This window comes from Aedes albopictus, chromosome 3, assembly GCF_035046485.1.
Source record: "Aedes albopictus strain Foshan chromosome 3, AalbF5, whole genome shotgun sequence".
Taxonomy (NCBI): Eukaryota; Metazoa; Arthropoda; class Insecta; order Diptera; family Culicidae; genus Aedes; species Aedes albopictus.
The window spans coordinates 197,743,803-197,758,190 of NC_085138.1; the positions used below are offsets into that span (position 1 = coordinate 197,743,803).

The 14,388-nt window shown below is 44.1% G+C and overlaps 1 protein-coding gene across 7 annotated transcripts in view; it reads left to right on the top strand.

Annotated features, from left to right (window-relative positions):
• The window catches only part of LOC109411639 (GRAM domain-containing protein 2B), a 126,334-nt gene that overhangs the window by 72,851 nt on the left and 39,095 nt on the right, over positions 1–14,388 (top strand). The gene's annotated exons all lie outside the window — the stretch shown is intronic.

Here is a 14,388-nt window from a genome sequence, read left to right on the forward strand (position 1 = left end):
TTCCATTGTTTGGATAGGGCACTCGGTCATTTTTTGATGGTGGAGATATGGGTGGACAATCAGCGAGCGATTGCCATGGGTGGTTCAGGTGATTTGAAGAATTAGGGGTGATTATTAGACTGGGCCAACATGATCGTTTTTACACAATACAGGATTTTTCGATTCTTTTTAGCGTCTAAAGTACCGTGATTTCGGGTGAAATTGATAAGTGGGGTGAAATTCATCGACGCGAGGGCAATTTTTATTTGTCAACTTAGAACTTAAAACAATTTGTAGAAAATGACCATCATCTGGCTCAAGGGTTATTGAATGATGAGTTTACATATTTTACAGCTAATTGGTCACATATTTCTGTATGAAATTTAATATTCTCCGAAAGTGCGCGTTTGGCGAATTTCAAAGACACTTTCAAACTTTTACTTCCGTAGCTGTATCGCAAACGGAATAAATATTTAAATGAATGTTTATACTCCCCATAATCGCATAGTTGACGTAAGCGCCACTGTAGTTTTCAATACAGATTTGAAATTTTACCAATGATTATTGAAAAGTTTATGATTTTTTTCACATTGATGTCTAGCTAGTGATTAGATCTTGTGCTCTATAGAATAAAACTGGTCAAATTATGCACATTTGATAGATATTAGTTTTTGAATGCTGATATTGTCAATGGTGGTTACGTCAACTATGCGATCATGGGCAGTATAGCTGCCAAGTGTTCGCTAAGCCCGATTTCGTCATCAAAAGTTCTACAAATATTGATATATATGTAAAAAATTTGAGCAAGACTCGAAATTTTGATAAATTTTTTTTATCTGCCCCCTCAAAATGCAAAATCCAGCCGAAAATTTTTGAAGGGGGGGGGGGGAGACAAAAAGTCAAAATAAAATTTGTATCAGCCTAATTAAGAATTTACTAAACTTGTATAAGTTTATCAAGCTTTTCGCATTCTGGGCTGGTTTATTCAGATGACAAATTCATTTTCAGCACTTACAAACACATTTCACTGACTGATCAATTTCACTCCGAAACTAAAATTTCCGATTTTTTATTTTAAATGATATTTATTACAATAAAATGATTTGCAGTAAAAGTTTCAATCTCGTTGACTGATGAAACCCGTGGTCGCACTTGTTTTTAAGCATTAAGTTTGACCATATCGATAACTATTCAAAAATTAGAAGCCCAAAACTGTGAAAAGTGATCAATTTCACCTAAAATCACGGTAACTGTGCCAGATTTGGACACGTGTGAGCGTGGCTGCGTACCCGTGCTTCGTATTGCAATTAAAATTTGTATAGCATTGAACATGGGAAAACGTACCTATAATTATTTGCATTTTCCTCATGAGAGGCTCAAATTTTTGTTATACATACTTCACAGATATGATGTAAAAGTGTAAATGTTACAAAAGTCAACATTCTTGGCATTGCTTGCTTAACCCTTATGTGTCCGACAGGGTACCCGGGTACCCAGCACCCATTTAAAATACACGGTGTAGAAAAAAGCAAAAAAATTGTTGGACACATAACGGTTAATTAAATGTAGAACACTCTACAGACGGTCTGCAGATTTTAACTTTTTTCATAAGAATCGATGACCGTATGATGTTTTTCGTCACGCCATATGCTACCGTCAAGGCACCATTCACCGTGGATCTAAGAGGATTCGGGGCAAATAAGGGCTGTCATTTGACACCAGTCTTATAAACATTGTTGGTGCCGCTTTTAATTGCCTTCATTATAGGTTAAAATTAAAGCTATATCCACAGAAGTAGAATTTTTTTCACAAAATTTGGTGATATAGTACAATTTGTAAAGGGTAGTAGGGTCGCCTAATTCCGTGGTAGGTCACCATTCACCGTGGTAGTAGGGACCCATTCACCGTGTATGAGAAATTTCATTCTACTTTGTTGAAAAATGATCAAAACAACTCAGCCAAGGGAATTTTCTTCGTTTAAATTCATTTCAAGTAATAACTTGCATAATTTTATTAGAAAAACGAATGTTCAAATTTTCGATTTTTTCTAGATTTGACACTTTAATGTCAAAATGATACTTTTAAATGTTTCTAATGAGCGTTTTGACATGGTAACAATAGATTAGTGGTGTATTGGTGAAATTGAAGGGAAATTGTCATATCATTCAATCATAATATGGAAATAATGAAAAAATATTCGAAGGCACACGGTGAATGGAGCCCCCACGGTGAATGGCGCCTTGACGGCATATTTTTACATCGTGGTTACATGGTTTAAGAAATATAATGTGGCTTTGCTTACCTGAAGTTTACAATCAGATAGTTGGATTATTATTATTATTTTAAATTTTGGTTATGTACAGTGGAAAGTTTCCTTAAAATAATAATAATATTGAATTATTATCCCTAAAATTCTGTTTCCGTCTAGTCCACGCCTATTTTAGGCACAACCTGTACACAATTACCGGTACACCTTCTACGTGACACTATAGTACATAGGATGGTCAAAAATTATAATTTTATCGTAACTGCTTTGTATTCGAAAAGCCAGTGAAATTTTTAGCAATTCAAATAAAATCAATGTTAAAAGTACGATTGAAAATAAAGCTTTAACCTTCCAGGACGCGCGCCATCGAGCAACCGAAACTGCACCACGCTCGCGCTGTGTACGAAAAGCGAGAATTTTTGGTAGTGTTGTACTTTGTACAACAGCGCGCGCGCGCTGAAGGCTTAAATTGAGATGGATGTACACACTCAATCCTAAATTGCCTGTTCGGTGCTTTTTGATGACAATAGAACAGCAAAACTATTTTGGTAGCTTCGGTAATCGATTTTGTTGAGGCTCAGCACAACAACTGTCAAAAACATAATCATAAACAATCCATTTTTAGTGTTCAGCTGTTCTTCAGCTATTTTCGTCAAAAAATTATTCAAAAATAAGTGTGTAGCTTTAGAAAAACGAAAAAAAGTTTTTTTTTTGTCAAAAAACTAAACCGTTGCCAAAAAAAAAAACTGTTGAGTTGCTTAAGTGATTCCCGAGTCATGTACCAGAAACGGTACAAAACGAGACAGTTAAAGTTATACAAAACAATTGACCAAAAACGTTAATATTTATTTTTCACCCTGAGGAAGACACTATGTCGAAACGTCGGGTGAATAATAAAAGTACTTTTTAAAGCCTACGACTGCGTAGCCGTTAACCAATAGAGTCAATCATACAGTTGATTTCCAAATTTTGCATTCTTTTCTTGGTCAGAAACGTAGATACAAACTGGAAACACTTGTTTGATCGAGGACTACGAACGTCAAAAAACGCAGTAGGCAAGACAAAAAAGGACAGCTAGTTTGTTATAAGTTTTGTCATAAAACTTTTGATTCGAGTTATGAAAATAACAATATTAAACTTTTTCTTGTCTATATTAACATTAAAAAAATAAAATATTTTTGTAATTTTGTAATTTTGTTACAAATAACAAATATTATAATAACACTCCTAAATTATGTTATAATGACGATTTTCACGCCAATTTATCCATTCCTATCTGAATCCAATGAAACTTTGTGGGTATGAAGACTTTGTATTTCTTGCATCGATTTTCAATTTTGATCAGTGCAAATCATAAATGGCATGACCTACAAAAAAATGATGTATGAGTGACTACAATTTTTTCATGTTATCATGAATGTTCTGTTTGAGCTAAAGAAAACACTAGAGTGTTATCCAGTGCGCATTTTATTTTATTTTTCATGCAAACATTTTCACATGCTAATATTAAGGACAAGGTATTTGGAGTACATTGCTCAAAATTTCTAGAGCACCGTTTTTTAGAACCGTTGAACGGATTTGGATTAAAATGCATCACGCTAATTGTTCAGTGGTTGTCAACAGCGTGATGCATTTTAATCCAAATCCGTTCAACGGTTCTAAAAAACGGTGCTCTAGAAATTTTGAGCAATGTACTCCAAATACCTTGTCCTTAAACATAGCTTCACATGTTTCATTCACATATCTCAAAAATATACATTATTTTTTTAAGACCGTACCTTGAATTTATATGTATGCATAAACAATAAAAGTAAATAGCATAGCATACGCGATTGTACACATCATGGGTGGCCATACATTGCTCAGCTTCATATGTTTTGAGAAATCTAGAGTCTGATATTTGATGGATGGTTTACAGATCTGTTAAATTAACTTACCTTGATATTCCTGAAAAAAAAGTATCCCAAGCAACACACATGGTTACAAAACAGTCACGGCAGCGCATGTAAGGGTTGCACAGAAGTCACTGTGACTTACTGCGCTACCATTACCTGCGATTACCTACATAGATCAAATTACACTCAGTTCCACCGGTAGTTGTGTTTAAATTCTAAACTTCGTATGGCGTGTCAACGATGTCTTAAAAGTGAAAGAGTTTGTCGTTGGAATTAAATCAAGTTCGAAAAGATACCGGGGATTGAAGAAAGAATGTAGGGATTCCGAAGGTTGAAGAAAATGCTAGTGATTCTGAAAAAATGTTTTTGTCGTGTTTTTTGAAGATTCTTCCAGCAGTTTCGCCAAGAATTCCGCTAAGAGTTCCTCCGGAAACTCTAGAAGGTCATTCGGGAAATCCGAGGGGTTCCTCCGAGACATCCTCTAGGAGTTTCTTCGGGCATTACATACAGAAGTTTCACTGGGATTTTTTGTAGTATTTCCTCTAAAAATTCCTCTAATAGTTACTCCGAGTATTCTTTTAGGAGATCCTCCGGGAATTCCTCTAGAAGTTTTTCCTGGAAATTCCTTTAGCAAATAGTCCGGCAATTCCTCTAGGACCACCTCCGGGAACTCCTCCACGAGCTCATCCGGGAATTCCTTAACGAATTTCTACGGGAATTCCTTAAAGATTTCATATAATTTGCAGTTTCTCCTGTAATTCCTCTGGGTGTTCTTCCGGGAATTTTTCTGGGAGTTCTTCCGACAAGTTCTGTAGCAGTTCCTCCTGAAACTCTTCCAGGAGTTTCTTCAAGAATTCTTCCGGAAATTCTTCCAGAAGTATCTCCGAACATTCCTCTAGAAGTTCCTCTGGGAATTTCTCTAGGATTTCCTCCAGGAATTCCTCCGGGAATTTCTCTACGAGTTCCTTCGGGGATTCCTTACCGATTTTTTCCGGGAATCACATTAAGAGTTTCACCGTGACTTTCTCTAAAGTTCTTCCGGGAATTCGTCTAGGAGTACTTCCTGGAATTCGAATATCTTCGGGAACACTTTCACGAGTTTCACCGGGAAGAAGTTACCCAGGCAATTTCACTACGAGTTGCTCTATTAGTTTTTTTTTCTAGAAGTTACATTGGGTATGCCAAGAGTTTTCATCGAAAATTCCTTTAAGAATTCCCCCGGAAGTTTCTCTAGAAGTTCTTCCGGAAATTCCTCTAAAGTTCCGGGAATACATCCTGGAGTTTCCCCGAACGTTCTTCTAGAAATTCTCCCAGGAATTTCTCTGGTAGTATCTGAGTTCATCCGGGAACTCCTCTACGAGTTCTTCCGGGAGTTTCTTCGCGAATTTCTTGGGAATTCTTCTAGGAGTTCCATCGAGAATTTGTCTAGAACTTCTCTCAGGTATTTATGTGGGAGTTCATCCGGCAATTTCTTGAGGAGTACCTTCGGGAATTCCTCTATGAGTTCTTCAAGGCATTCCTTTACGCATATCTTCGGGGATTGCTCTAGAAATCCGGCTGGGAATTCCTCAAGAAATTCTTCCGGGAAATCCTAGAGTTCATTCGGGCACTCATCTAGGAATACCTCTGGTAATTTTTCTACGAGTTCCTCCTTGAATTCCTTTCCGAATTTCTTCGGCAATTTCTCTAGGAGTTCCTCTGGAAATTTTTCCAAAGGTTTTCCGGCAATTACTTTACTAGTTGTTCTAAAAGTATTTCTGGGAGTTGCACAACGAATGCCCGGAATTTACTCCGAGAATTCTTCTATGAGTTCCTCCAGTAATGCCCCTAAGAATTCCTCCGCAAATTCCTCTTAGAGTTCCTCCGCCAATTTCTTCAAGAGTTCTTCTAAGATTTGTTTCCGGAATTCTTCCTGGAGTTTCCTCAAACGCTCCTCTAAGAGTTCTTCAGGGAATTCGTTTACATGTTTCTTTGGAATTTTGTTTGAGAGTTCATCCGGGAATTCGTCTAGGCCTACAGGAATGCCTCTACGAGTTCCTCCGGGAATTCCTTTAAGAGTTTTTTTTTCGGAAATTCCTCTAGAAGTTCCACCGGGAATTCCTCTAGAATTTCTTACGGGAATTCCTATAGGAGGTCATTCTCAATAATTTTTTGGGCAGCTAATTGTTCATTTACCATAACAATTACATATTTCAATAAATTTTCAAAAAACATGTGAAAATAAAAAAAAGCATATCATTGCATCTTCAACATGATGAGTTACTAAAAAATAAAACAGTGATATTGAATAATGGAATTAACAAAAATTTTAAAATTATGACCACGCCGTTTCACGCCACCGCCGCCGCCGCCGAAAACTCATGCGGCGTCACGCCGGTCACGCCGCCGCCGCCGGCCAAAATGTGCAAAACGCCGCTTGCTGACAGCAGATCCGTGTGATTTTTATTAACCTTCTTACACCCATAAGAAGGGTATAAATACCGCTTGGTAAACCGACTTTCGATCCGAGGCCCGCAGGGCCGAGTCACATATACCAATCAACTCAGCTCGACGAATTGAGCAAATGTCTGTATGTGCGTGTGTGTGTGTGTGTGTGTGTGTATGTGTGTGTGTGTGTGTGTGTGTGTGTGTGTGTGTGTGTGTGTGTGTGAGAGTGTGTGTGTGTGTGTGTGTGTGTGTGTGTGTGTGTGTGTGTGTGTGTGTGTGTGTGTGTGTGTGTGTGTGTGTTTTTTTTTTTTTTTTTTTTTTTTTTCTTCCTCCCAACCTCCCAAGCAGAGAAAACCGATTGGAAAAACTCTGCTACACCTTGACGCCTCGATCCCCCTGGTACCACTGATATGCGACTGCTTCAGGGGGGGCAATGCGCTCATGCGCTCTTCTGCTATTGTGCTCATGCACTTTTTGTCGCTTCTAAATTTGTTATTCTAGTCATTCTCGTTTTCGTACCTAACCTATCGCCATTCAGCGACACAGTTAGTACAAACATACACCAAATTTGTTATTCTAAAATTAAATTTGTTATTCTAGTCGTTCTCGTGTTCGTACCTAACCTATCGCCATTCAGCGACACAGTTAGCACAAACACACACCAAATTTGTTATTCTAATACCACCAGCAAGTACTTCGGATCATACTGAGTTTCTCCGAGGAACGGTGCCGTTTTAGCACTCCAGTTTTTCGCGCACGACTCGGATAGTCCCCGACGGTGGATCTACCCTACGCCGACAAAGACTTCCCCGGCAGTGGAACATCTTCCGAACCGTTTCTTCCCGGACAGGTGCCGAGGTCTCTCCTGCGATTCCGGTTGGAGACTGGCTTCCGGTTCACAGGCGCCCCGACGACCAAGTTCCGGTGCTTCTCCGCGATATACTCGGTCTAGTCCCCGGCGGTGGACGGACCTAGCCTACTCCGACAGAGAAAGACCCCGACGGTGGAAGTTCTCTCGACACCGATGTTTTCATCCCGACCAGTAAGGTGCCGAAGTCGACCCGGCGATTCCGGTTGGTGGTAGACTTCCGGTTCACCGGCGCTCCGACGACCAAAAACCGGTACTACGCAACGGACGACTCAGTCATGTCCCCGGCGGTGGATCAAGCCTACTCCGATCGCGTTCCGGCGCTCTCTGGTCTTCGCGCCACTTCCTTTGCAGCGCGGACAGCATCCTCGTTACTGCTCTGTCGACAGCGTTCCACGTAGCTTCGTCGCGACACATTTCTTCGACAATGTTGTCGACTGTCAGGCCGCGCATATCCCTGCGCATCTCCGAGAACCTAGGGCATTCGAAGACGACGTGCGCCGGTGTTTCCTCCACGTTCACACACTCCGGACACAGAGGGGAAGACGCGTGACCGAATCGAAACAGGTACTTCCGGAAACAGCCGTGCCCGGACAGAAACTGCGTCAGATGGAAGTTCACCTCCCCATGCTTCCTGTTCACCCACGCCGACACATTTGGGATCAGTCGGTGGGTCCACCTTCCGTTCGCCGCATTGTCCCACTCTTGTTGCCACTTCACCAGCGAGTCCATTCTAGCAGCTGCTCTCGCATTCCTTACGTTACTCCGCCGATAGCACTCGACGTCTTCCTCTAGGGTGATGCAGATGGGCATCATCCCAGCGATAACGCATACAGCCTCCGACGAGATTGTTCTGTAGGCACTCGCGACTCTCATAGCCATGAGCCGGAACACACTGCCCAGCCTTCCACGGTTTCTCTTCGTTTTTAGCGCCGGAGCCCAAGCTGGCACTCCATACCTAAGTATTGAGGTTGCAACATTTGCCAAGAGGCGCCTCCTACTGCTTCTTGGACCGCCCGCGTTTGGCATAATCCTCGCTACTGTGTTAACCGCCTTCGCCGCCTTTTCGCAGGCATAGTCAACGTGCGCGTTAAAGTTTAAGCGGTCGTCGACCATCACGCCCAGGTGCTTCAACGCGCGCTGCGATGAAATTCTCTCCTCTCCGATCGTGATCTCCAACCTTTGCACTGCTTTGCGGTTACTGACTACGAGCACTTCTGTCTTGTGATGGGCTATCTGCAGCTTCACTCCATTCATCCATCTTTCCACTGTGTCGATTGCCTCCGATACCAGCACTTCGACTTCATCGATTGATTCGCCAGTTACCGCTAATACAACGTCGTCTGCGAACCCCACGATAATGACACCTGCCGGAAGCTTCAGTGTTAACACATCGTTGTACATTGCGTTCCAGAGCGTAGGGCCAAGTATTGACCCTTGTGGAACACCTGCTGTCACTCTAAACGACCTCTGCCCTACGTTGGTTTCGTACACAAGGACTCTATTCTGGAAGTAGTTCCTTATAATCCTACACAGATAGTCGGGGACCCGCATATTATGCAGGGCTACGGCGATAGCTTCCCAACTGGCGCTGTTAAACGCGTTTTTAACGTCTATCGTTACCACGGCGCAGTAGCGATCTCCTCTCCGCTTTTGTAAGGATGCCCTTTCCGCCATCTCAACGACGGTCCGAATTGCGTCAACCGTCGATTTTCCCTTGCGGAAGCCGAACTGCATCGTGGACAGCCCTCCCTCACTTTCGGTATACTCGGTCAGCCTGTTAAGGATAATCCTCTCCAGGAGTTTTCCGAGCGTATCCAACAGACAGATCGGCCTGTACGATGCTGGATCTCCCGGCTGCTTTCCTGGTTTTGGCAGCAGCACTAGTTTTTGGACCTTCCATATATCCGGAAAGATGCCTTCCTCCAGGCATTTCTGCAACACTGACCTGAACATATCGGGATACTCCAGGATCGCTGCTTTCAACGCCACGTTGGGGATTCCATCCGGACCGGGAGCCTTCTTCACCTTCAATGCTTTCGCCACGGCAACGAGCTCGTCGTTCGAGACCAGTCGGTTTACGTCAAATTCCACATCACCCTCGCTGTACGGCGTAGGTGGCCACGTTGTTGTATCGTGTTTTGGAAACAAACCCTCCACGATACCCTTCAGTTTGTCTGGGCACATTTCGACTGGCGTCATTGGGCCCTTCAGCTTTGCCATTATGATGCGGTAGGCATTTCCCCAGGGGTTAGCGTCGGCTTCCTGACATAGCTCCTTGTAACAGTTCGCCTTGCTCTGCTTGATAGCTCGTTTGAAGGCAGCTCTAGCTTCACGGAACGCAACCTTGCGCTCTTCTCTATCGGCCGCAGTTCTTGCCCTCTGAACTCGTCTCCTACCTCGGAGGCAAGTCGCACGAAGGGTGCTGAGCGTCGCATTCCACCAGTACGCTGGGCGTCTAGCGTTCCTAGGTTCAATCTTCCTCGGCATTGCTGCATCACATGCCGTTGCTAGCGCTTCCGTCAACCACCCTGGGTCGAGGTTTGCCGCATCGCTATTTGGCCGAAGTGCCTCGATAAAAGTCTCCTTGTCGAAGTCCTTCGTCTTCCACTTCCGCTCATAAGTTCTAGTTCTCTGTATGGACGTAGGAGCTCTCTGGCCTATCCTGTAGAGGATCGCCTGGTGGTCGCTGTGGGAGTACTCCTCACTCACCCTCCAGTCCATGTCTTCCATCAACGATGGACTACAAAATGTAATGTCGATGATGGATTCACGACCGTCTTTGCGGAATGTGCTGACTGTTCCTACATTGCACAGCTTTACGTCCAGCTTCGCCAGAGCTTCAAGTAGACTATATCCTCTTGCATTGGTTTGCCGGCTGCCCCACTCAACGGCCCAGGCGTTGAAATCGCCGCCGATGACTACTGGCCTACGTCCTACCAGCGTGTCAGTGAGTGCATCCAACATCCATTTGTATTGCTCCTCGGTCCATCTTGGAGGCGCATAGCAGCTACATACGAAGACACCGTTAACTTTGGCGATCACGAAACCTTCGTAAGAGTTTTCCACCACTTCCTCTATAGGGAATCTGCCCATAACTTGTATAGCTGCCAGTCCTGCTATATCCGCTACCCAATTGCCGTTCTCAGGAGGAACCCGATACGGCTCTGCGATGATCGCAACATCGCACTTCGTCTCTGTTGTCGACTGCCACAACAGTTGCTGTGCGATGTCGCAATGATTCAGATTAATTTGCGTTATCTGCATCATTGTTGGCCTGCCTTCGCCTTTTTGTAGGCCGGGCATTTATAGCCTCCCGTCCGGTGGCCATTTCCTTCCTCCGACTTGCACAGCATGCACTTGGGTTGCTTCGTGCAGTCTCGAGCAACGTGTCCGTTTTCGCCGCAGTTCCAGCACCGTTTGGACCTATCTGGACCCTTGCAGTGTCTTGACTGGTGACCAAATTCCATGCACCTGAAACACCTCTCCATTTTCTTGGTGACTCGGGGAGCCAGTCGCAGCGGGCACACCGCCCATCCGACCTTGATCTTGCCGACTACCGCAATCTTGTTGGCCGCGTCTACTGGAAGTCGGATTGCCGCCGTCTGGGTACCTGCAAACGATCTCCTGATTCGGATTGTCGCCGGTACTTCCAAGTTACACTGCTCGGTCAATGCGACTCTCAGCTCTTCCTCAGTTGTGACCTCGTCCAAATCCTTGACCTCGAGCACTGCCTCCTGTGAAAGTGCTCTCACGGTGGCCTCGCTGCCTACGGATTTCGCAATGAGCTCCCGGTACTCTGAGCTCTTAATCGCCGGATCTTTCTTGAGCTCGAACAGCATCTCTCCTTTCTGGGTGCGCCTGGTCTTTACCACGTTTTCACCCAACTCTTTTAGCTCCGGGTCCTCCCTCACTTTCCTGAGGAGCGCAGCGTACGTCGTCTTGTCCTTCGCCTCGACGATCAGTGCATCACCCTTCTTCCTCTGCCTAGGGGGCCGGCGATTTTCTTTCTTCTCCTGTTCCTTCCTCTTTTCTTCCTTTTTCTGTTCTTCCTTCTCCTTTCGCTTCTTCTTCTTCGCCTGCTGACTCTCCACAGTGCGCCATCCATCATCTCTCCGATTGCTGGCGCGCTCCCGTTCACTTCTTTGTTTCTTCGGGACTTCCTCTTCTCCTGGCGTATCTCTGCCTCTTTTCTCCGAGCGAGTATTCCGATGGTTCTTCGGCGTCTCCATATTTTCGACCGTGGCTCGTTGCTGCTGCCGCTGCGTAGCTGCTGCAAGATCGTGTTTAGTCGCTGCTAATGCGCTCTCTGCCTCATCCGCTCTCTGCATCACGCTGTGCCATTCTTTCACAGCAGCTCCGAGAGCCCTCCTAATCTTCAACACCAAGTCCTTGATGTCCTTGTGCACGTTGTGCTTTTTGTCGACGAACTCGTGTAGGTCATCCGTCAAGTTCTTCGCCGCAACTACCTTCGGCTGTTGTTGAGGCACGCTCCATCCACTATTCGTCGGCAGCTGCTGCTGCTCCGAGGGTACCGCACTTTGTTGTAAAGCCGCTTCTTGCCGCGGTTCTGCACCTTCTGTTTGCTGAGGCGGAGACCTCAGCAATCCTCCTCTGGCGAACGGATTCGCCACCTTTCCGCTGTTACTTCCGTTTTCTCCTTCCATGTTATTGGGTCCCCCCTCCGGGCCGCTATCTCCACCCGCTGTACGTAGTCGCTTTCGTGATCTCTTGGTTGTCTATGAAACAGGGAGGCCAAGCGAGGGTTGAACACGAACCTTCATGGGGTTCGTGTCCAGAGCCAGATCAGCGTAAGTCGGGAATTTTACATCCGAGCCTAGTACCCATCAAAATTGACGGACAAGTGAAGAACGTTTCCGAAGGCCTGCCAAGGTTTTACCGGGACGGAGGCAGACGCACCATTAGCCCACTCGCCGTTTCAAGAAGGTGTCACCCTTCTTTACTCAGGAAGCAGAATGGCACGAATGTCAGCCCATCGTCGTCATCCGATCCGTAGTCCGTAGTCCGTTGTCGTTTGCGTTGACCAGTATACCATAATCAGGATGTTACTGGCATCAATCCTGATGTGCCGGTTGGCACTCCGGGTGTTTGGGCTAAGGCACTTTGAAAGCGGTACCAGGACGCTTGTACGGAGTTGCTTGCAGATGTGTGGCTTTTTATGAGGATCCAACAGAGCCCACTGTTGAACCCCCGCCACATCCTAGGCATCCTCCTCTTGAGCTGTCTGGAGACCAGAAGCCCGGTCACTCCCCGAAGGAAGCGCCAAAGGTGGTAATTCACACGGGTGTGTGAACGGTTTTCGCTTCGGGAAGACTCCCAAGCTTCCACCCGACTCGCAGAAGGGGGGGTTCGTCAGGCCCCTGGACTCCTGTCCCTGCTGCCCCTTGTGTGTGTGTGTGTGTGTGTGTGTGTGTGTGTGTGTGTGTGTGTGTATGTATGTTACAAAAAAATGTCACTCACGGTTCTCAGCCGTCTGTTGACCGATTTGAGTTCTCTTGGAAGCAAATGAAAGCTACTACATCCTAGTAGAACGCTATTGAATTTTATTTTGATTGGACGTTCGGTTACCGAGATATCTTTCAAAGAGTGCTAGGGAGTAGTACAACTTAATCATTTTAGATATTTTTGACAAAGTGTATCACCATAAATTTCTCAGCCGTCTTTCAACCGATTTGGGTTTTTAAGGCCCCAAACGAAAGCTACTACATCCTAGTAGAACGCTTTTGAATTTTATTTTGATTGGACGTTCGGTTACCGAGATATCTTTCAAACAGTGCTAGGGAGTAGTACAACTTAATTATTTTAGATATTATTGACAAAGTGTATCACCATAAATTTCTCAGCCGTCTATCAACCGATTTGGGTTTTTAAGGCCCCAAACAAAAGCTACTACATCCTAGTAGAACGCTTTTGAATTTTATTTTGATTGGACGTTCGGTTACCGAGATATCTTTCAAACAGTGCTAGGGAGTAGTACAACTTAATTATTTTAGATATTATTGACAAAGTGTATCACCGTAAATTTCTCAGCCGTATATCTACCGATTTGGGTTCTTAAGGCCCCAAACGAAAGCTACTACATTCTAGTAGAACGCTTTTGAATTTTATTTTGATTGGACGTTCGGTTACCGAGATATCTTTCAAAGAGTGCTAGGGAGTAACACAACTTAACTTTTTAAGAGGTCTTTGAAAAATGCTTCATAATAAATTTACCAGCCATGTATCAATCGATTTGAGTTCTCTCATCACCAAATGAAAGCTGCAGAATCCTAGTAGTATGCTATTGAATTTTATTTTGTTTGGACATTTTGTTTCCGAGATATCTCTGGAGGAGTACTTAGGAGTAATAAAATTTACGCTGTTGAGAGATTTTTGATAAAATGTATCATAATAAATTTCTCAGCAGTCTGTCAACCGATTTGGTTTCTTTTAGAATCAAATGAAAGCTACAACATCCTCGTACAATTGTATTGAATTTTATTTCGATTCGACATTTAGTCACCGAGATTTCTTTTGAAGAGTATTTGAGAGTAATCTCAATAAATTCCTTTTTTATTATTATACTAGCAGTCCCGGCAAACGTCGTATTGTCTGCCTACTGTGTTTTTGGCATACAGTTCTATAGGGACGTCCCCAGCAAAGTCATCTATGTATTAGCGTGGTTCAAAAAATCGTTTTTGCTCCACACCGCTTATTCGATTCCTAACCAGATTATATGCCTTCTCACAAAATTTGAGCTCATTTGGTTGAAAATTGCACAAGCCCGTCAAAGTTTGTATGAGAATTACTATGGGAAAACGATGTTTTTCATTCAATCAACCGTAGAAATTCCCCAAGTGCCCTAGTGGGTTAGTCGACCCTTGGTAATACTAGGCTACTCTATCAGCTACAACTTTGCCGAAGACCGCATTCAAATCGGACGCCTCATTAAT